Genomic DNA, 22,550 nt, shown 5'->3' with positions numbered 1-22,550 from the left:
GTGTGTGTCAGGGGCGAAAGTAGATGACATTTTTGTACCAGTACGGGACTTACTATGTGTAAATTTTTTGTTATGGGTCTAATCATAGAATTACATATAGAATCCCTATTAATTTTGTATGATCTCCATGGGCTACGGGAGGCTGCTAAGGGGAGGTAATAATAATGGCCAAGAATGGAGTAATGGAATGCTATCAACCACATGGAAAACATGTTTGATTTTTACATTTCATTTTAATACAGCCTAAATGCAAAATGTCTAGGCATGTTGTTGAAGTGCTGTTGTTGATGTGTTGTTGTTGATGTGTTGTTGAAATGCTGAGCACTCCTGCCAGCCTGTAACGTGTTACAGGTGCTTCCCAATTTATTTCTTAAATGGCAGGCTTGAAATAATAATAATATTATGGCCCAAAAAAAATAATTTTCATTCCTTCTTGCTGTATGTTGTTTAATAGCTTGTTGAAAAGTTTAACGTCAATTCATAGTGACAGAATCACATCTTACTTCCCAAGCAAAGTCACATTTTTTGTCTCCTCGTCTATAGAAGTTTGTAGTGCGGTCTCTGTATGTCATAGAGACAAGCAAAATATATCCCATACGCATCTGAGTCACGTCTTTCTCCGGCATTTTACAGCTTGTTTCTAGCATCGCGGACGAAAGTGTCGTTATAAATCGCTTTATGTAATCAGGTCCGTTAAATAACTTTTAAAATCTTAAGCTAACAAAGGGGTAGACCTACGCTTTTACCCCCTCAATTTGAGTCCTGGTTTTAACTTAACACACCAAGCCCGTCATTGACACTGAGCTATTTAAGGAGTGCATGGTGACTGAAGGAATTGGCTGATAAAATCTTTAGATAGTAGGCTACAATTCTGTCTGTGAAACCGCTAGGCCTACCTTTTAATTATTGAAAAGGAAGAAATAGGCTCCAACACAAAGCTCTTTTGTTGTTGGTAACCTAAAGTCAAGTTATTATTATGATATATTTTTTGAAACATTTTAGTCATTTAGCAGACACTCTTATCCAGAGCAACTTACTTAATTGTGAGTGTATACTTGTTGTTACTTTTTCCTATACTGTGAGAGACTGCTTAAATGAAGACTTTTTAAATGAATTAGGCCTTTCTCGAATTAGCCTAATTTCAGCGCTCATGCGCTGTCCATCTCCGTGGCTGCCACCTGATAGCAATGTCAATGATTTAAATGACTTGAACATGGTTTACTGTGAGGTCAATAACTCGGATAAATAGCTTCATTATGGGCAACGATAACATATTGTTTTTTATTAAAATCAATTATAGTACGAGCAAGCTTACCACCGTTCCTCCTCATCTTCACGCTCTCCTTCTCAAACTAAACCAAACATCAGTAGGCCTAGTCCGCGTGCCCCGATATAGACCTTTTTGGCCAGGGCTCATGATTGGGATATTCTAACCATCAGAGTGTGTCATGCAGTGTAGCCTAGTTTTACAGTGCATTCGGAAAGTATTTAGACCCCTTGCCTTTTCCACATTTTGTTGCATTACAGCCTTATTCTAAAATTGATTCAATAGTTTTTTCCCCCCTCCCCAATCTACACACAAAAGCCCATAATGTCAAAACATAAGTATTCAGACCCTTTACTCAGTACCTTGTTGAAGAACCTTTGGCAACAATTACAGCCTTGAGTCTTCTTGGGTAGGACCCTACAAGCTTGGCACACCTGTATTTAGGGAGTTTCTCCCATTCTTCACTGTAGAGCCTCTCAACCTCTCTCAGATTGGATGGGAAGTGTTACTGCACAGCTATTTGCAGGTCTCTCCAGAAATGTTCGATTGGGTTCAAGTCCGGGCTCTGGCTGGGCCTCTCAAGGACATTCAGAGACTTCAAATCAAATCAAATGTTATTTGTCACATGCGCCGAGTACAGTGAAATGCTTACTTACAAGTCCTTAACCAACAATGCTTTAAGAAGTTTTAAGAAAAATAAGTGTAAAGTAAAAAATAGATAGATACAGGGGGTACCGGTACATAGTCAACGTGTGGGGGCACTGGTTAGTTGCGGTAATTGAGGTAATATGTACATGTAGGTAGGAGTTAAAGTGACTGCATAGATAATAACCAGAGAGTAGCAGCATAAAAGAGGAGTCTGGGTAGCCCTATGATTAGCTGTTCAGGAGTCTTATGGCTTGGGGGTAGAAGCTGTTAAGAAGCCTGTTGGACCTAGACTTGGTGCTTTGATACCGCTGGCTGTGCGGTAGCAGAGAGAACAGTCTATGACTAAGGTGGCTGGAGTCTTTGACAATTTTTAGGGCCTTCCTCTGACATCGCGTGGTATAGAGGTCCTGGATGGCAGGAAGCTTGGCCCCAGTGATGTACTGGGCCGTACGCACTACCCTCTGTAGTGCCTTGTGGTCGGAGGCCGAGCAGTTGCCATACCCAGGCAATGATGCAACCAGATACTCTCTCAAATCTTTTCAGTCTCCTGAGGGAGAATAGGTTTTGTCGTGCCCTCTTCACGACTGTCTTGGTGTGCTTGGACCATGTTAGTTTGTTGGTGATGTGGACGCCAAGGAACTTGAAGCTCTCAACCCGCTCCACTACAGTCCCGTCGATGAGAATGGGGGCGTGCTCGGTCCTCCTTTTCCTGTAGTCCGCAATCATCTCTTTTGTCTTGATCACGTTGAGGGAGAGGTTGTTGTCCTTGCACCACACAGTCAGGTCTCTGACCTATTCCCTATAGGCTGTCTCATTGTTGTCGGTGATCAGGCCTATCACTGTTGTGTCATCTGCAAATTTAATGATGGCGTTGGAGTCGTGGCCTGGGCATGCAGTCATGCGTGAACAGGGTGTATGTGAGGGGACTGAGCATGCACCCTTGAGGGGGCCTCGTGTGGCGGATGTGTTGTTACCTACCCTTGCCACCTGGGGGTGGCCCGTCAGGAAGTCCAGGATCCAGTAGCAGAGGGAGGTGTTTAGTCCCAGGGTCCTTATCTTATTGATGAGCTTTGAGGGCACTATGGTGTTGAACGCTGAGCTGTAGTCAATGACTAGCATTCTCACATAGGTGTGCCTGTTTGATGGTTCGTAGGAGGGAATAGCGTGATTTCTTATAAGCTTCCGGGTTAGAGTCCCGCTCCTTGAAAGTTGCAGCTCTACTCTTTAGCTCAGTGCGAATGTTGCCTGTAATCAATGGCTTCTGGATGTCCTCAGTGCACTTAATGATAAAGCCAGTGACTGATGTGGTGTACTCCTCAATGCCATCGAAAGAATCCCGGAACATATTCCAGTCTGTGTTAGCAAAACAGTCCTGTAACTTAGCATCTGCTTCATCTGACCATGTTTTTGTAGACCGAGTCACTGGTGCTTCCTGCTTAAATTTTTGCTTGTAAGCAGGAATCGGGAGGATAGAATTATGGTCAGAATTGCCAAATGGAGGGCGAGGGAAAGCTTTGTATGCATCTCTGTGTGTGGAGTAAAGGTGGTCCAGATTTTTTCCCCCTCTGGTTGCACATTTAACATGCTGATAGAAATTAGGTAAAACTGATTTAAGTTTCCTTGCATTAAACATCTTGAGTCTATGTTTAGCGGAGATCTTCTGTGAATAAAGTGATGCGGTAGAGCAATCTAATGATGCAGTTTGGCTGCTCTACGAGTCTCTATGGACTGGATCACTTGTAGATGTGCAAAGGTTTTTAAGAGCCAAGTTACAAAGGCTCTGGGAAACAGCTCGACTACTAAAGATCCACTATATATGCAAAGGTATGTGGACACCCCTTCAAATGTGGGGATTCTGCTATTTCAGTCATACCCGTTGCTGACAGCTGTATAAAATCGAACACAATGTCTTGCAATCTCCATAGACAAACATTCACAGTAGAATGACCCGTCTGAAGAGCTCAGTGACTTTCAATGTTGCACCGTCATAGGATGCCATCTTTCTGACAAGTCAGTCCATCAAATTTCTTCCCTGCTAGAGCTGCCCGGTGTGCTGTTATTGTGAAGTGGAAACGTCTAGGAGCAACAACAGCTCAGCCACGAAGTGGTAGGACACACAAGCTTACAGAACGGGACCACCAATTGCTGAAGCCCGTAACGTATAAAAATCGTCTGTCCTCGGTTGCAAAACTCCAAACTGCCTCTGGAAGCAACATCAGCACAAGAACGGTTCATCGGGAGCTTCAGCTGCATAGAAGCCTAATATCACCATGCACAATGCCAAGCGTCGGCTGGAGTGGTGTAAAGCTCGCCACCATTAGCAGTAGAAACATGTTCTCTGGAGTGATTAATCATGCTTCACCATCTGTCAGTTTGGTGGAGGAGGAATAGTGGTATGGGGCTGTTTTCCATGGTTTGTGCTAGGCCCCTTCCTTCCAGTGAAGGGAAATCTTAACTCTACAGCATACAATGACATTGTAGACGATTCTGTGCTTCCAACTATGTGGCAACAGTTTGTGTAAGGCCCTTTCCTGTTTTAGCATGGCAATGCCTCTGTGCACAAAGCAAGGTCCATACAGAAATGGTTTGTCAAGATCTGTGCGGAAGAACTTCACTGGCCTGCACAGCGCCCTGACCACAACCCCATCGAACACCTTTTGGATGAATTGGAATGAAGACTGCAAGCCAGGCCTAATCGCCCGACCTAACTAATGCTCTTGTGGCTGAATGGAAACAAGTCCCTGCAGCAATGTTCCAACATCTAGTGGAAAGCCATTCCAGAAGAGTAGAGGCTGTTATAGCAGCAAACGGGGGACCAACTCCATATTAATGCCCATGATTTTGGAATGAGATGTTTGACGAACAGGTGTCCACATACATTTGGTCATGTAGCGTATATCATAAGATGGTTCAAACAATGATCTTTAAGACTACAAAAGGCTCTGGGAAACGAGGCTCTGGATGGTAGACTTGTTCTCACTGAAGTGCATTACCCCTCATATACCAGTAGGAGCCACTGCCCATGCAGGAATCGTTAGACTGTGGCTTTACCTTTTATTGCAATATACCTCTTTATTTAGGATAATGGCATGACTTTTAAACAATGACGTTGATTCAAACATACCATTTTACTATCAATATTGAAACAAGGTCAAATAACTTATGTCTAATCAAATACGAAATTCAACATAATTTCGAACCCCTTTTATTGAATATATGATTAAAAAGATTTGTAACATTTTTACTTGGAATTTTCAACGCATTTTAAACATGTACATGGTTCTGATGATTAGGTTGGAAATAGACTGATACAACAACATGTTAGTCAGGTTAAGTCAATGTATTTAAGTTTTATCCTACTTTCAAGGTAGAAAGACACATCTGTTACAAAAAAAAAAACTGAAAGTGTAATGACATTGGGTGATTGTGATAGGCTCACATTTGACCGGTACGGTGTAATCATACTGTTTATTTTGCCAGGATGCCGTACTAGAACTTACTGGTTTACTTTCACCCCTGGTATGAGTGAGTGAGTGACAGACAGACAGACGGACGAGTATGGGAGTGGGCCTGGAGAAGCTGCTTTTGGCCAGAGGCAAAGATAAGTCAAGTAGTGCGACAATGGATTGTGCCAGCCAGTCAATCTGTCAGCGATCTGGGGAAGGTGTTGAGTCGTGCTGTAAGATCTGCTAAACTAGCCTTAATTTCCCCTGTTGTAGGAGATGTGTGAGTTGAGGTGGAAAAGGGAAGGGAGGCCTTTGGTCTGACAGTGGAGTTCATCTGAACCTGGGGTCGGCACGTTCACCTTTGATGGAGGCCAGAGATTGGAGGCTGAGGTGGAGCAGGAGGAGGAAAATCACCTTCACCTGCGATGGGCGGCTTAAAGTTACAACTCACTCAATGAGGGCTCTCTATGAGTGGTCCATTTGTCAAGAGTGATGGGGGCAGTAGAGAACAAGAGCTTCAACCTATTTCTGTTTTAACTTGTGGTTCATCATATGTAGTGCAGGGGGCAGGTGCTCAAAATGAAATAAAATGGCACCCACCGGACTGTATTCAGTCAATCGGCAGAATTAACAGCATTGGACAAATGACAAATACCTTGTCAGCACACGGCCATATTTAAGTGATAATGCAGGAGAAGCCGGTTTTTGGAGGATATATTGGCAATGTGTTGTTAGGCCCAAGACGAATTCGATGGCCGGCAATATATCCTCCAAACACCAGCCTCGAGGGCATTATCACTTTTATACAACAAATTATCAACATTTTCAAATAATGATTGACATATTTTCATTAAAAACGTTATTTTGATAAATGTATTCCTACTATTTCATCCTTCCACAAGATATAGTTCCGACACAAATCTTGGGTTGCTACCCAAGCCGGCTGGTTGCTCGTTCTATCAGTTTGGTTGCCAGAGACGTTCAGACGTTCAGTCTTTTTGTTCTGTATCTATGGACGCGACCCAGTCGTTTGTTCTAAATGTTCCATTGCCATACTGGCTGGCAACATTCTTATCCTTTGCTTGCTAGCTAACTACGGCTAACTTACAGTCACATCAAAAAGTGCAGCCAGAATGACAGCAAAGTAGCTGCATTTGCATTTGTTTAAGCTGACATTTATTTGGATACATCAATGAGTTGATGAGGCGCAATTTTGCCTGGCATAGAAAATGGTCTCACTCGTCAGAGGAGCTAGTCAACAACACAGCTAAAACAATCACTTCAAACTGAAGCTGGAGAGACCGCAAACTAGCAGCGCTTCGTTTTGCTTTACCTTTTTTCAATTGACATTTCTTTGTATATATCCATAAAAATGATGCCAGCTGATTCATGATTTTGACTGGTTGAGAAACACTGCCTGCTTGTCTGTCTCGTCCCGATTCCCGACCCCGGCACGTTACTATGGAACAGCTGGAGATTGAATTTGAATATTGAAACAATGTTGCAAATATCAGAGAGTCAGACATCAAAGTTTATACAAATCTCCCCTGTTGAAAACTAAATGGTAGTCTAAAAGAAATGTGAGATAATGTCTAGATGCTTTATTTAATGGAGATCAAGTTTATAAATTGCCTGGCTGGTCTGATGAGACAGTGGATTGCACAGTCAGATGGAACAGAGTAAATAGGCATTTTAACGTCATAGCTTAAGCCGTTGGTAACTTTTGGAATAGACACCGGCTGGAATGTGGTTTTAACCAATCAGCATTCAGGATTAGACCCACCACTTGTATAACACATGATAATCATTACATGCTTATCAATAACATAAGCTACATTTATAGTACATGCACCTACCAAGCAATAATACGCTAATTGATTCCACCATTACAAGTAAAATATAAAACAAGATTCATTATAAACCCAAAATAAAACCACCCCTTCCCACCTGAGTGAACCTTTTGATTTAACTCCTCACTGCAAGAGATCTTACTTTTTCAGCTCTATTTGACCACATAAGGTTCAAGAGATCTTATACTTCCAGCTGCATTTGACCACATAAGGTTCAAGAGATCAAACACTTTCAGCTGCATTTGACCACATTAATAAGGTTCTTTCATTGGCACCATGAGAACAAACAGTGGACAATTCCAGAATAACAATATCTAAAAATGAGAAGACCCAATGTGTAACGGCTGTTGGAAGGAGAGGACTAAGATGCAGCGTGGTAAGTGTTCATGTTATTTATTTAAACTGAACACTATCAAATAAAGAAACAAAAAAGCACAACCGAAACAGCTCCGTCGGGTGCAAACCACACTAAACAGAAAAATAATCACCCACAACTCAAGGGTGAAAACAGGCTGCCTAAGTATGGTTCTCAATCAGGGACAACGATTGACAGCTGCCTCTGATTGAGAACCATACCAGGCCAAACACAGAAATACCAAATCATAGAAAAAAGAATATAGACTACCCACCCAACTCACGCCCTTACCATACTAAAACAAAGACATCACAAAGGTCAGAACGTGACACAATGCAGCCTTGCCAGCGTGTGGGGGCTTCCTTCTTAAGGCAATAACTTTTTTTTTGCAGTGGTTAGGTCTGCTAGCCACACCATTTTGTGATCTAATGACATTGATACTGACGCGCTGTAATTCAACAGCAACACAACAATAGAGCAAGGTACATAAACTCCAAGTATTTTTAGATAGGGATATAGTGATATTTTTCCAAAAGCAATAAACCTAAGGACAATTCCACACTACAAATGAGATGGTGGCCTTCTGTGAACAGAAGTTACATAAAGGGGAGGGTACTAACGGACAGATCGTAATGCACCTCCCCTCCCTTCCCCAACGTATTTTTCTTTCTTCTCACGAACCTCCCCTTGTACTGTAAAATAAATGCAACACCCTCCCCCCTCACATAATTAACTCAAAATAATATTTACAATCACAAATGACAATAACTGTAGCCACCCCGTGTTAATAAACATGGATATCTACTTGGCTACGGGCCAGAAGGTTGAGAGTTAGATGACCACCACAGAGGAGCTCACTCTACCTGCCTGTTTCAAACGTTGAAATCAGATTTTCAACATTTTGATGCCATATTTATAATTATATAAAATATATGCAATTAATTTTCCACCAACAGGCTTCTGTGCCAATGCTCCACACAACCAATAAACAAAACATACCGACATGGTTTGCGTTTTCAACACCATAATAAATAGACTATGTCAATCTCGACAAACAGAAAACACATCCCTACCTCCCAAACTTGTAGGCTTACCCAGTATCGAAGGCTTGGGTTGACAATCTCTGAACGTCATTAAACTCTTTCCATTCATCAAATTGCCTCTGCACAGTTTGGATGGATTTTATTTGTCAGTACATACACAAATAATGAAATAAGTGACCGGGATTGCACAATAAAGTCGGGGACTTATTTCCATTGTGGTCCCTACATTTGCTGCAGCATATGCAACCATAATATTAGGACTGAATGTACGTCTAATTTACACATCTCCATCTCCGTCACCTTATTTTTTAACATAGCTCCTTTTATGGACTTTTAGGTTTTTCTGTGGTGTGTAATGTGCAGTAGTGTACAGTGCCTTCAGAAAGTATTCGAACCCCTTGACTATTCCCAAATTTTGTTACGTTACAGTCTTATTCTAAAATGTATAACATTAATTTTTTACTCATCAAACTACACACAAAGGAAATAAATAGGCCGTGGTGGCGAAGTAATTACAATATAGCAATTAAACACTGGAATGGTAGATCGGCAGAAGATGAATGTGCAGGTAGAGATACTGGGGTGCAAAGGAGCAAAATAAATAAATAAATACCAGTATGGGGATGAGGTAGGTAGATGGGCTGTTTACAGATAGGCTAAGTACAGGTGCAGTGATCTGTAAACTGCTCTGACAGCTGGTGCTTAAAGCTAGTGAGGGAGATGTGAGTCTCCAGCTTCAGAGATTTTTGCAATTCGTTCCAGTCATGGGCAGCAGAGAACTGGAAGGAAAGACGACCAAAGGAGGAATTGGCTTTGGGGGTGACCAGTGAGATATACCTGTTGGAGCGCGTGCTATGAGTGGGTGCTGCTATGGTGATCAGTGAGCTGAGATAAGGCGGGGCTTTACCTAGCAGAGACTTGTAGATAACCTGTAGCCAGTGGGTTTGGCGACGAGTATGAAGCGAGGGCCAACCAATGAGAGTGTACAGGTCGCAATGGTGGGTAGTGTATGGGGCTTTGGTGACAAAACGGATGGCACTGGGATAGACTGCATCCAGTTTGTTGAGTAGAGTGTTGGAGGCTATTTTATAGATGACATCACCGAAGTGGAGGATCGGTAGGATGGTCAGTTTTACGAGGGTATGTTTGGCAGCATGAGTGAAGGATGCTTTGTTGCGATATAGGAAGCCGATTCTAGATTTAATTTTGGATTGGAGATGCTTAATGTGAGTCTGGAAGGAGAGTTTACAGTCTAATCAGACACCCAGGTATTTGTAGTTGTCCACGTATTCTAAGTCAGAGCCGTCCAGAGTAGTGATGCTGGACGGGCGAGCAGGTGCGGGCAGCGATCGATTGAAAAGCATGCATTTAGTTTTACTTGCGTTTAAGAGCAGTTGGAGGCCACGGAAGGAGAGTTGTATGGCATTGAAGCTCATCTGGAGGTTAGTTAACACAGTGTCCAAGGAGGGGCCAGAAGAATACAGAATGGTGTCGTCTGCTTAGAGGTGGATCAGAGAATCACCAGCAGCAAGAGCAACATCATTGATGTATACAGAAAAGAGAGTCAGCGATTACAGGGTCAAGTCTTCTTCGGTATGACGCTACAAGCTTGGCACACTTGTATTTGGGGACTTTCTCCCATTCTTCTCTGCAGCTCCTCTCAAGCTCTGTCAGGTTGGATGGGGAGCGTTGCTAAACAGCTATTTTCAGGTCTTTCCAGAGATGCACAATGCACAATCCCTCCATCAGTGCTCACACTGTCCGCAATACGCTGAGAAAGGCTGGACTGAGGGCTTGTAGGCCTGTTGTAAGGCAGGTCCTCACCAGACATCCCCGGCAACAACGTAGTCTATGGGCACAAATCCACTGTTCGATCGGGTTCAAGTCCAGGTTCTGGCTGGGCCACTCAAGGACATTCAGACATTTGTCCCGAAAACTCTTCTGCGTTGACTTGGCTGTGTGATTAGGGTCCTTGTCCTGTTGGAAGGTGAACCTTCACCCCAGTCTGAGCTCCGGAGCGCTCTGGAGCAGGATCTCTGGTTCTCTCTGTACTTTGCTCTGTTAAATTTAGCCTCGATCCTGACTAGTCTCCCAGTCCCTGCTACTGAAAATAACCCCACAGCATGAAGATGCCACCACCATGCTTCACCGTAGGGATGGTGCCAGGTTTCCTCCAGAGATGAGGAGACATTCAGGCCAAAGACTTCAATCTTGGTTTCATCAGACCAGAGAATCTTGTTTCTCATGGTCTGAGAGTCCTTTAGGTGCCTTTTGGCAAACTCAAAGCGGGCTGTAATGTGCCTTTTAATGAGGAGTGGCTTCTGTCTGGCCACTCTTCCATAAAGGCCTGATTGGTAGAGTGCTGCATAGTTGGTTGTCCTTCCTTCTGGAAGGTTCCCCCATCTCCACAGAGGAACTCTAGAGTTATGTCAGAGTGACCATCAGGTTCTTGGTCACCTCCCTGACCATGGCCTTTCTACCCCGTTTGCTCAGACATTTTTTGGTACCCTTCCCCAGATCTGTGCCTTGACTTTAAGGACAATTTCTTCAACCCCAGGGCTTGGTTTTTGCTCTGACATGTGCTGTCAACTGTGGGACCTTATATAGACAGGTGTGTGCCTTTCCAAATCATGTCCAATCAATTGAATTTATCACAAGTGGACAACAACCAAGTTGTAGAAACATCTCAAGGATGATCAATGGAAACAGGATGCACCTGAGCTCAATTTTGAGTTTCATAGCAAAGGGTCTGATTGCTTATGTAAATATGTTATTTCTGTTTTTTTATACATTTGCTAAAATGTCTAAAAACCTGTTTTCGCTTTGTCATTATTGGGTATTGTGTGTTGATTGCTGAGAATTTTTTTAAATTTAACCAATTTTTGAATAAGGCTGAAGCGTGACAGAATGTGGGAAAAGTCAAGGGGTCTGAATACTGTATATCATTGGCTATTTATTGTATAACGGAACAATCATTTGAGCTTTTTCTTTGTTGGGGCTAATGAATTATATTTAATGTATGGCTCGTCAGGCTCAGATAGCGTCAGACTTAACTTTTCATGCCGATCAAGGCTCTAATCCAGGCATATTAACATGCTTTGTATGCTTTAGACTGACCTTTAGCAGGACCTTTAGCGGGTTACCTGGAACAATAGCAGGTTATTCTCGGGATGGAACATTTGGGAAATACCAGGAAAATATTCAACCCTAGTCTATAGCTTATTCTTTAGATGTTTGGGACTGCTCGTGAACTACGATGTGCAAGAATAATCAGTGAACACTGGACTCACGCTCTTGTTCAGCTTTAGGTTATCTATTTTAACAAATTGTAACACACATTTAAAACAAGTTTCAATGTTGACTATTTGAAAACGAGACTGAATAAACAATTAAATTCTGAAAGCTTTATTCATTTTATGAAACAAAATTTTTAAAAGCATACAAAATTAAACAAAAACTAATGAAAAGCATATTTCTCCCTCATTGACATAAGTCTAAATATTTAAATATTTTATTCACTGTAACCTCTATTTGGTTCGGATTGGTGACTAAGCATAAAATCCCCATAATCGTCTTGGATTGACATATGAGGAACCGCCCATAGAGGTTTAACCTCCCTGGTCTGCTTCTTCACTCCTTGCACTAAAACCTCCTCCGTGCCATCATCATGGGCTTACAGTGGGCTGATAACGCAAGAATGATAAACCCCCTTGTACCTGGAATCACAAAACACTCCTACATACAGTACATTCTGAAAGTATTCAGACCACTTCCCTTTTTCCACATTTTGTTACTTTATAGCCTTGTTCTAAAATGGATTAAATTAAAAATGTTTCCCTCATCAATCTACACACTATACCCCCATATTGAGAAAGCAGAAACAAGTTTTTAGAATTTTTACAAATGTATAAAAAAAAATTAAAACAGAAATACATTATTTACATAAGTATTCAGAACCTTTGCTATAAGACTTGAAATTGAGCTCAGGTGCATCCTGTTATCATTGATTTACAACTTGATTGGAGTCCACGTGTGGTAAATTAAATTGATTGGACATGATTTGGAAAGACACACACCTGTCTATATAAGGTCCCACACTTGAAAGTGCATGTCAGAGCAAAAACCAAGCCATGAGGTCAAATTAATTGTCCGTAGACCTCCTAGACAGGATTGTGTCGAGCCACAGATCTGAGGAAGGGTACCAAAACATTTCTGAGCATTGAATGTCCCCAAGAATACAGTGGCCTCCATCATTCTTATATAGATGTTTAGAACCACCAATACTTTTCCTAGAGCTGGCCACCTGGCCAAACTGAGCATTTGGGGAAGAGAAGGGCTTTGATCAGGGAGGTGACCAAGAACCCGATGGTCAATCTGACCAGAGTTCCTCTGTGGAGACCTTCTAGAAGTACAACCATTTCTGCAGCACTCCATCAATCAGGCCTTTATGGTAGAGTGGCCAGACAGAAGCCATTACCCAGTAAAAGGCACATGACAGCCCACTTGTAGTTTTCCAAAAGGCACCGAAAGGACTCTCAAACCATGAAAAACAAGATTCTCTGGTCTGGTCTGATGAAACCAGATTGTCCTCAGACTATGAAACCAAGATTGGCCTCAATGCCAAGCGTCACGTCTGGAGGAAACCAGGCACCATCCATACGGTGAAGCATGGTGGCGGCAGCATTGTGCTGTAGGGATGTTTTTCACTGGCAGGGCCTGGGAGACTAGTCAGGATCAAGGGAAAGATGAATGAAGCAAAGTACAGAGAGATCCTTGATGAAATTCAGCTCCAGAGCGCTCAGGATCTCAGACTGGGGCGAAAGTTCACCTTCCAACGGGACAAGGACCCTAGGCACACAGCCAAGACAATGCAGGAGTGGCTTCGGGACAAGTCTCTGAATGTCCTTGAGTGGCCCAGCCAGAGCCCGGACTTGAACCCAATCGAACATCTCTGGAAAGACCTGCAAACAGCTGTGCAGTGACGCTCCCCATCCAACCTGACAGAGCTTGAGAGGATCTGCAGGGGAGAAATAGAGAAACTCCGCAAATACAGGTGTGCCAAGCTTGTAGAGTCATACCCAAGGAGATTTGATGCTGTAATCGCTGCCAAAGGTGCTTCCACACTATACTTATGTAAATGTGATATCTCCTTTTTTTCTTCTAAAAACCTATTTTTGCTTTGTCCTTATGGGGTATTGTGTCTAGATTGATAAGGGGGAAAAAACAATGTCGAGTAAAGTCTGTAACGTAACAAAATGTGGAAAAAGTCAAGAGGTCTGAATACTTTCCAAATGCACTGTACATGTTTCCCTGCAATGAATACACACAACTCCATCTCACTTTACCACTGATATCATAAAGAGTCATTTACATTAATAAACTGTATGAGCTTAGAGGGATTTTCACTGTGGTTTCCACAAACCTTTAATAGAGGAACGAACATGTGGAATATGTCAGTAATGAAACTGTAAGTGAGCAATCGCTGATATTAAACAGGGTAATAACACATTTTGGGGTCAGCTTCCTGGAGCAACTGCCTCAATGGGCTGGAGCTCCTAGTGTCATGATGAGCTCCTAGTGTGGATTCCCAATAAAGACGTTAGGGAGAAAAGGATCCATCCACTGTCTCCCTGTGTCTCTTTCATCTCGCCTTGTCTCTCCTCGCCAGGGTAACGCTCTTGCCTCAGCTGGCACCTCAGACTTCGCCGGGAGCACAGCACATCTGGATCAGGGGCTCGGAGTGAGTGATGGTGAGAAAGAAGAAATGAGAGAGAGAGAAAAAAAAGTGTGAGAGAGATGGGAGAGAGAAAGAGGCATTTGTCTGTATAGTGTGGAAGCAGTTTGCTGATATGTCTTGGAACCTTGAATATAACACTTGTACGAGCACACAGAAACAAAATAAATCACATAATATGGAAATACGTGTTAACACTACATGTGTTACCGCATATAGGTTGAGGTTGCAGCCTGCCTGCCCCCGGACTTGCTCCAGAGACCATCTTTGCTTGCTCTCCCCATTTGACCACCTCCCTCCGCTGACCACTCAAGCCATGCACTTTCCCAGCCTTACACATGACCTTCCATCTCATGAATGATGTAGTTGTTGTTTTCTAAATTGCTTGTCTTTTTTGTTTTGCTTTAAATTGCTTTGAGATTCTTTATGCAATGAATAGCACCATAAAAGTTGAATACATTTGTATTATTATTTTACTGTATGTCAGTTCTCAATCATGTGCTATCTTTGGAATCAGTCTTGACCACAAATATAAAACAGACGTTCTGTAGAACAAATATTTTATATTTAACTAGGCAAGTCAGTTAAGAACAAATTCTTATTTAGAATGACGGCCTACCCATAGGTCAATCACGGCCGGATGTGATACAGCCTGGATTCAAACCAGGGACTGTAGTGATGCCTCTTGCACTGAGATGCAGTGCCTTAGACCTCTGCACCACTCGGGAGCCAGGTATAGGAAGCTACATCTAAACAAGAGCATATGCAGGAACATAGCCCTGATGTCTTGCTGAGACTAAAGTAGTTACTTAACTAAGTATGGAAATGCTCTGGGAGAGAATAAATCTATACATTATTATCCAGACAAGGAAAATATGTATATTTTCCAGACAACAGGCAAGCTGACTGTAGTCCTTGTGTAGGTCTATAGATCTCAGCTGAACTGTGTTAATTTCAACACAGCACATTGAGGTGTCTCACTATAAGGCAATGTATTTGTTTTGAGATTCCCTGATAAATTCATAACTTCTCAGAATCTGTCGTTGCTGAATGAGATGCGACAAGTACTCTCTACTTCAAACCACCAATCTCAAGAATGGAATGTTTTTGTGGGGTGCGGTTTTGGAGTCTCATGCGTTTGAATTTATACTTGCAAATCCTTTTCCATATGTTCTGCTGTTCTCCTGGACAGCAAGTCCATTGAGTTTGAGTCTGGGGAGAGGATCAAGAATTCAAGCCATCCAAGTTCTCCCACTCGCTCTAATAAGGGACTGTTTAAATATAAACAAGAGAATTGCATCCACCATATTTAAACAAAAAAGGAGTTTGGGAATCATTGTCTTTGATGATTGCACTAAAACACATGTATGTTGGCATTGTTAGATGGGATTTGAGGCATTTGTAGGATATATGTGAAAAGGAATAGAAGACAGAATCCACTTGGCAACAACTGTCATGTCATATACAGTGGCGTGCGAAAGTATTCACCCCCCTTGGCATTTTTACTATTTTGTTGCCTTACAACCTGGAATTAAAATGGATTTTTGTGGGGTTTGTATCATTTGATTATATAATTTGATTTACACAACATGCCTACCACTTTGAAGATGCTAAATATATTTTTATTGTGAAACAAACAAGAAATAAGACTTGAGCGTGCATGACTATTCACCCCACAAAGTAAATACTTTGTACAGCCACCTTTTGCAGCAATTACAGCTGCACGTCTCTTGGGGTATGTCTCCTTAAGCTTGGCACATTTAGCCATCGGGATTTGTTTCCCATTCTTCAAGGCAAAGCTTCTCCAGCTCCATCAAGTTGGATGGGTTCCGCTGGTGTACACCAATCTTTAAGTCATACCACAGATTCTCAAATGGATTGAGGTCTGGGCTTTGACTAGGCCATTCCAAGGCATTTAAATGTTTCCCCTTAAAACCACTTGAGTGTTGCTTTAGCAGTATGCTTAGGGTCATTGTCCTGCTGGAAGGTGAACCTCCATCCCAGTTTCAAATCTCTGGAAGACTGAAACAGGTTTCCCTCAAGAATTTCCCTCTATTTAGTGCCATCCATCATTCCTTCAATTCTGACCAGTTTCCCAGTCCCTGCCAATGAACAACATCCCCACAGCATGATGCTGCCACCACCGTGCTTCACTGTGGGGATGGTGATCTCGGGTGATGAGAGGTGTTGGGTTTGCACCAGACATAGCGATTTCCTAGATGGCTAAAAAACTAAATTTTAGTCTCATCTGACCAGAGTACCTTCTTCCATATGTTTGGGGAGTCTCCCACATGCCTTTTTTGGCAAACACCAAACATGTTTGCTTATTTTTTTCTTCAAGCAATGGCTTTTTTTCTGGCCACTCTTCTGTAAAGCCCAGCTCTGTGGAGTGTACGGCTTAAAGTTGTCCTAAGGACAGATACTTCAATCTCCGCTGTGGCGCTTTGCAGCTCCTTCAGGGTTATCTTTGGTCTCTTTGTTGCCTCTGATTAATTCCCTCTTTGCCTGGTCCGTGAGTTTTGATGGGCGGTCCTGTCTTGGCAGGTTTGTTGTGGTGCCATATTCTTAAAAATATAATAATAATGGATTTAGTGGTGCTCCTTGGGATGTTCAAAGTTTCTGATATTTTTTATAACCCAACCCTGATCTGTACTTCTCCTTGGTCTTCATGATGCCGCTTGCTTGGTGGTGCCCCTTGCTTAGTGGTTTTGCAGACTCTGGGGCCTTTCAGAACAGGTGTCTATATACTGAGATCATGTGACATTTAGATTGCACACTTTATTGAACTAATTATGTGACTTCTGAAGGTAATTGGTTGCACCAGATCTTATTTAGGGGCTTCATAGCAAAGTGGTGAATACATGCACACACCACTTTTCCTTTTTTATTTTATTTTAAATAAGTTATTTTTTAAATTTCACTTCACCAATTTGGACTATTTTGTGTATGTCCATTCCATGAAATCTAAATAAAAATCAATTTAAATTGCAGGTTGTAATTCAGCAAAATAGGAAAAACGCCAAAGGGGGGGGGATGAATACTTTTGCAAGGCACTCATGAATATGCAAAAAGAATCAGTCATCTGTTTTGTAAAGCATTAGCTTTGAATAAAATGTGAAATTGAACAATGTTTGCAAATAGCTAGCCTATTTCAAGCTACTCATTATACAGACCAGCTTAGCATTGGGTTGAAGCTAATTAAGCTTGTATATTAAAATGAATAAAGGATAGTTCTATTTTGAATAACACTAAATACTTTCTTTTGGATTAATATATAAATGCATTACTACCACGAAAGCTCAGCATCTTCATCACCTGGAGTTCCGTGGATCCACATGCACTGAAACCTTACTCTCGAACATAATATTGACTGCCATGGCCTGTCCTTCATTTTGTGATCATTGCCGTAACATTGTCTATGTTCATAAGATTCAGTAATCATGTGAAGCACTAATGACACAGGGCTTCACCAGACTAGGTGGCTGTCGGTGATGGCGAGACGTCTTTACACTTCCTGTCACAACAAGTCAGTTCTCAGCTCTAAACGTTGTGAAGAAGGATAACGGTAACAAGAATGATCTGGAAGTGTCTGATTGTGGTCAGCTCTTTAAACCGACCGCATTACTACCGCAAGAACACTCCTCAGACTTCAGAAATCTCTCTTGTTACTTGATCCACACATGTATTTTTTCAAAAGTGTATTAGGTCCTATTTTCCAATGCCATCGGACTGCTAACTGGCGTCACAGGGTGCGATCAAGAAGGTGTTGCTGGGATATTTCGCCACATGGAGGGGAAGCCAATTGTGTGTGGCGCCGTCTCTGCAGGGATTAGGGGTGTCATTAAGCGGCTGTGAGTCGCCATCGCGGCCTGTGTCACTGAGCCTCCGGTTACCTCAGTTACCTCATTAAAAAGACCAGGAGCTGGCCTTTATCTCAGCTCCCCCTCATTAGACTGTGATTGGTTAATGGCCTCACCACCCTCCTATCATCCACACCCCTAACCGCCCATGCCAGCTACTGTGCTGCACGACGGAGGCCAGCAGAGAGGTGCCAGTCTGTGGCCTCTGACCTCAGTGCTAAAAAAGACCCTTTACTTAGTAATTATCTTGCAATAATTTGGAGTAGCCTACACTGATTGCCCAATCAAATCTGAGAAAATATTTTTTGTTGCCCTTTTGGGAACCAAGCTACTTTCGAAAAAAATATGTTTCATGTCAAACACAAAATGAAAGGTAACGTTACAAGACTCACTACGTGAACAGGCACGCCTACTGCACAGCATCAGTTATACTGAGTGTTCATTCAGTGCTTGTTGACTCTATTAAAAAGCATAAGTTGTGTGGGTTTGCAAAGAAAATGAATCCAGAAAGAGATTGCTCTTTCTTCCCTGCCTAATACTCCCCTTGCTACCGTCACCTAATGAGTAAGTATGTGTAATAAGGGGACGAATGGTAATTTCTCGTGAGAAATCACCAGATAATAGGGATGACTGCTATAGCTTTACAGTTCATTAAAAGCCTAGCGACTAACACACCAGGTGTTGAGTATAGTAAATTGGATCCATTTGTTCTCTTCTGTTCCGATGTTGTCATCGCAATGATCATGACCCTGGGTGCAGTAGAACTGCTCTCCGCGTGCTCTCTTCTTTGTAAAACTAGTTACACAGGAATAGTAACCAACCTACTGACTGACTGACTGTGTGTGTGTGTGTGCGCGCGTACGTGTGTGACTGTGTGTGTGTGTGTGTTTGTAGGTGGAGGTGCGTGTTTGGTGCGTGTTTGGAGGTGGATGTGGTTGGTCGTAGAAGCATATCTAAAGGGGTCTATAAATAACAACCTTTGTTTCCTCTCATCTGATCAGCCATCTTTACAGAGGAGGTAGAGGTGTGTTCAAACAACAAACCCTGAGTCAGTGTCCCCCAGGCCTGGAGAGCCAAAATAGTAGGTTGGTCAGGCCTTAATGAGCAGCCATGGATGTCTTTTGTAACTCCCCCTTTGTGAAGTTGGTTCAAAGACAAATTGTGTTGTTTGATGAAGGAAAAAGTTAGATGAATGATTAAGTGTTTCATGAGTCAACAACGTTTCGCAACACTTTTCTTCACAACACTTTACGTGTTTGATTTATTTGTAACCGCTACTCTATGATGAGTACTGTACTGCAACAAAATAATCAGAATCAGTCCAGTTTAGCGTCTGTAATGTAGAGTATAGCGCTGATCCAGCCAAGACCCTCGAGCAGTGTGGCTAAGGTGAGGTCTGAGAAATACAATTATGCACACATAGATTAGGGGAAATTAGAATTCCAAGTAAATGTAAAGCATTTACATGTGGTAAATATCCTGTCGCATTTTGCAAATGTGAAAGCTTAAGTATTACACCCACAGGCTATGAGCGGAGAAAGACATACATGCAGACACTCCGTCCCTCACACACGAGTAGGCCTAACGTACTTCCCATTCCATGGAGTAGGCTATTATTCGTTCAGTTCTATTCTGTCTTGTTATGCATTTTGAATGGAGGAATGTAATTTCACTCATATGAACTCATTCTTATCTACAATCGATGTCCCTAAATCAATTATATGTTCCAATGTTGAATATTTCAACGTTTTGCGAGCACTAGCCTATAACTTATTGTCAGTTTCTAGAATCCAAACCATATAATAGGAGTCTCATTTCAAGGCAATTAAGTTCATTTCATACCCATTTATTTTTTTTCAATTGAGGAACCTTTCCAGTATTACCTTTTCTAATACAACAACAGTAGGAGTAGTTCAATCAAATTTGTATCCCTCAGATTGGGTATTTCAGAAATGTGATTAGATCGGTAAATCAAGCTATTGTGAATTATTACATTGGCATTGCTAAGAGAAAGAAGAATTACCCTTTGAACAATAACGTGCGGTTTTAGAGGATACTCCAAGCACCTTTCTGCAATTATTTATGACAAAGTTGTCTTACCAATATTGAATCATGACTCTTGTACTGTTGCACAGTTGCTGTGTAGCTTAGACTGTAGGCTAAAGCAGTTTGCTGTTTGTTTTTTGAACCTCTCCAATTGGTCATTGGGCATGTTGACATTAACCGGCGACCAGTTGTGTTAAAAGAGAACAATAGCCATAATGGAGATCGCTATCCAAGGTTACATATCTGATCAGGGCCTTTAAAGATCAAACATCCAGCCAAATGTTTGGCATTTCACACCAAGCATTTCTCTTTTGATGTCCATCTCTGGACCTCTTCAAAGCTATTGTTTTCACATTGCCATAAATACGTAAACATTATGACCTGTAATCAATATAGGCATATTCTGATTGCACGCAGGCCATGCTGTAGTTCTTCAGTTCATTCAAAATGGACCATTGACCGCTCATAGATTTGTTGATAAAAAAAGTGTTTACGTCTCTCTATGAGTAATGGAAATACATTGTCTCATAGTAGTTTGAGGGAAACTGATTTGTAACAAACAATACATGTCACGTCATAATCCAGCAAGAATCTGCTGTTTTATGTTGTTTGTGCACCATTTATGTCTGTTTAGGTCTCATACAATTAAAATGATATCATCATTTACTGATATTCTGATTAATGCACACCACAACACTGAGAAACATTGAGTGTCGGTACAATGTGGATATACAATTTGTTGTATTTTGCAAATACATAGAGGGCCTCAGTATCACATGTCTCTGATGATAGAGGGGACCAGGAGGAATAAGATATATTGTTACAGCTCTGTTTCTCAACTAATGCTCACCACTGTGACAAAGAAATTAATCTAAGCGATGTGATTCAATATTATATAAATATTTCCAATACCTCGCAGTTTGACAGAACTCTAGGTCTTATCAGTGACATGGTGCACATCACCTTGATTCTGTTCTGATGGAAACGGCTATCATCACACAAATTATGTTTCAAATGTGAAGGAATGTCAGTGATAAGCAGAACGCATGACCAATCACGTTCCTGGAAAAATTATAGGAGATTAATCCTGAAAGGGAGCAAAACATGCTGCTTATTAAATCATTTATTTTTTCCCCTCTTCATGCTTTTCATGGGTGGTCAACTATAATCAGTTTACCGTCTGGCTCTTTCTGGGTGTTAAGACATCCACTTTTCATTTGCACAAATAGTATGATAGTTTCAAGCACCCATTTGAATTAATTCTCTTTTAAGTTTTATTCCATCCCTCAGAGAAAAACAAACCACCCACTTTTAATCTACCGAAAGCTGTTTTTTTCCCCTTCAGAAAAATAGGATTTACCCACAATTCTCTTTGCTGACATCCCCTCCCCCACTTACACACACACACACACACACACACATACACTGGCAACGCACACACACACACACACACACACACACAGTATAATTTATAAAGCCTAAGCTCTTTCAATACTCCAAAATGCCAGATAAACTTTTCTCATTTGCCCCTAATTTGGTCACGCAAGATAATGCCAACATCTGAAGGCTTTTTAAACTGCTTTTTAAAATGCATTCCTGAAAGGAGCTCGCTCTGGCACCTCAGCACCTTGTCAGCTCCCATAATTATTTCCAATCCGGAGCTAGCCCTTAATGTGCTGATTAATCCAGCCCTCTCCTCACTGTGAGATGCATTCAGCTCCATTAATTTTTCAAAAAACATCTCGCTCTTTTTTCTGGGAGTCCTGCAGATGTCAGGGCTGTGGTGGAGAAAGCCATTAGAAGTTAACACCTCCCACTCCCCAGGGACTGGCATGAACTCTCCCCTCCCTCGTCTTAATGCCAAGCACCCGCTTTAGGAACGCCAGCTGCCAAATCTGGCATTCTCTAAACCTGGACATCACCAAGCGCCACCCCCCAAAAGAACACAGGCTTAATTATTAGAGCTCTGAACAAACCAACGCAGGGATAAAAGGGGGGGGTCCTGGATTGAAATGGACTCATAAACATTGTGGTATCATTATCCCCTTCCACGATCAGTTTTCATATGAATGCAACAATTTAGATTGTATTTTGTGCCTTTATCAGGCCTCAGCCTAGGCACCTGTCTGCAGCTCACTGTCTGATTAGACCGCTTGAAAATTCTTCTATAGCCAGCATCCCTACACAGTGCGAGCGAATTCAAAGAGGTCGGAAAGCTGTGTTCCAACCTTCTCTCAGTCTTGAGCTTTGTGCCACTTCCCTTCTGCAGACTGGTTACAAGCTGTCCCCATTGAGAAAATA

General features: G+C 42.0%; 1 long non-coding RNA gene across 1 annotated transcript in view; it reads left to right on the top strand.

Moving 5' to 3' along the window:
- The window catches only part of LOC112249867, a 50,175-nt gene extending 35,308 nt beyond the window's left edge, over positions 1-14,867 (top strand). Inside the window, exons 2-3 of the long non-coding RNA XR_002953452.1 lie at positions 14,278-14,359; positions 14,563-14,867. This is a non-coding gene — a long non-coding RNA (uncharacterized LOC112249867). The remainder of the gene's footprint in view (positions 1-14,277; positions 14,360-14,562) is intronic.
- Positions 14,868-22,550: the final 7,683 nt, after the last annotated feature.

The sequence above is a fragment of the Oncorhynchus tshawytscha genome, linkage group LG01 (genome assembly GCF_018296145.1).
Source record: "Oncorhynchus tshawytscha isolate Ot180627B linkage group LG01, Otsh_v2.0, whole genome shotgun sequence".
NCBI classification, from domain to species: Eukaryota; Metazoa; Chordata; class Actinopteri; order Salmoniformes; family Salmonidae; genus Oncorhynchus; species Oncorhynchus tshawytscha.
This window is presented reverse-complemented; position numbering and strand designations above follow the sequence as displayed.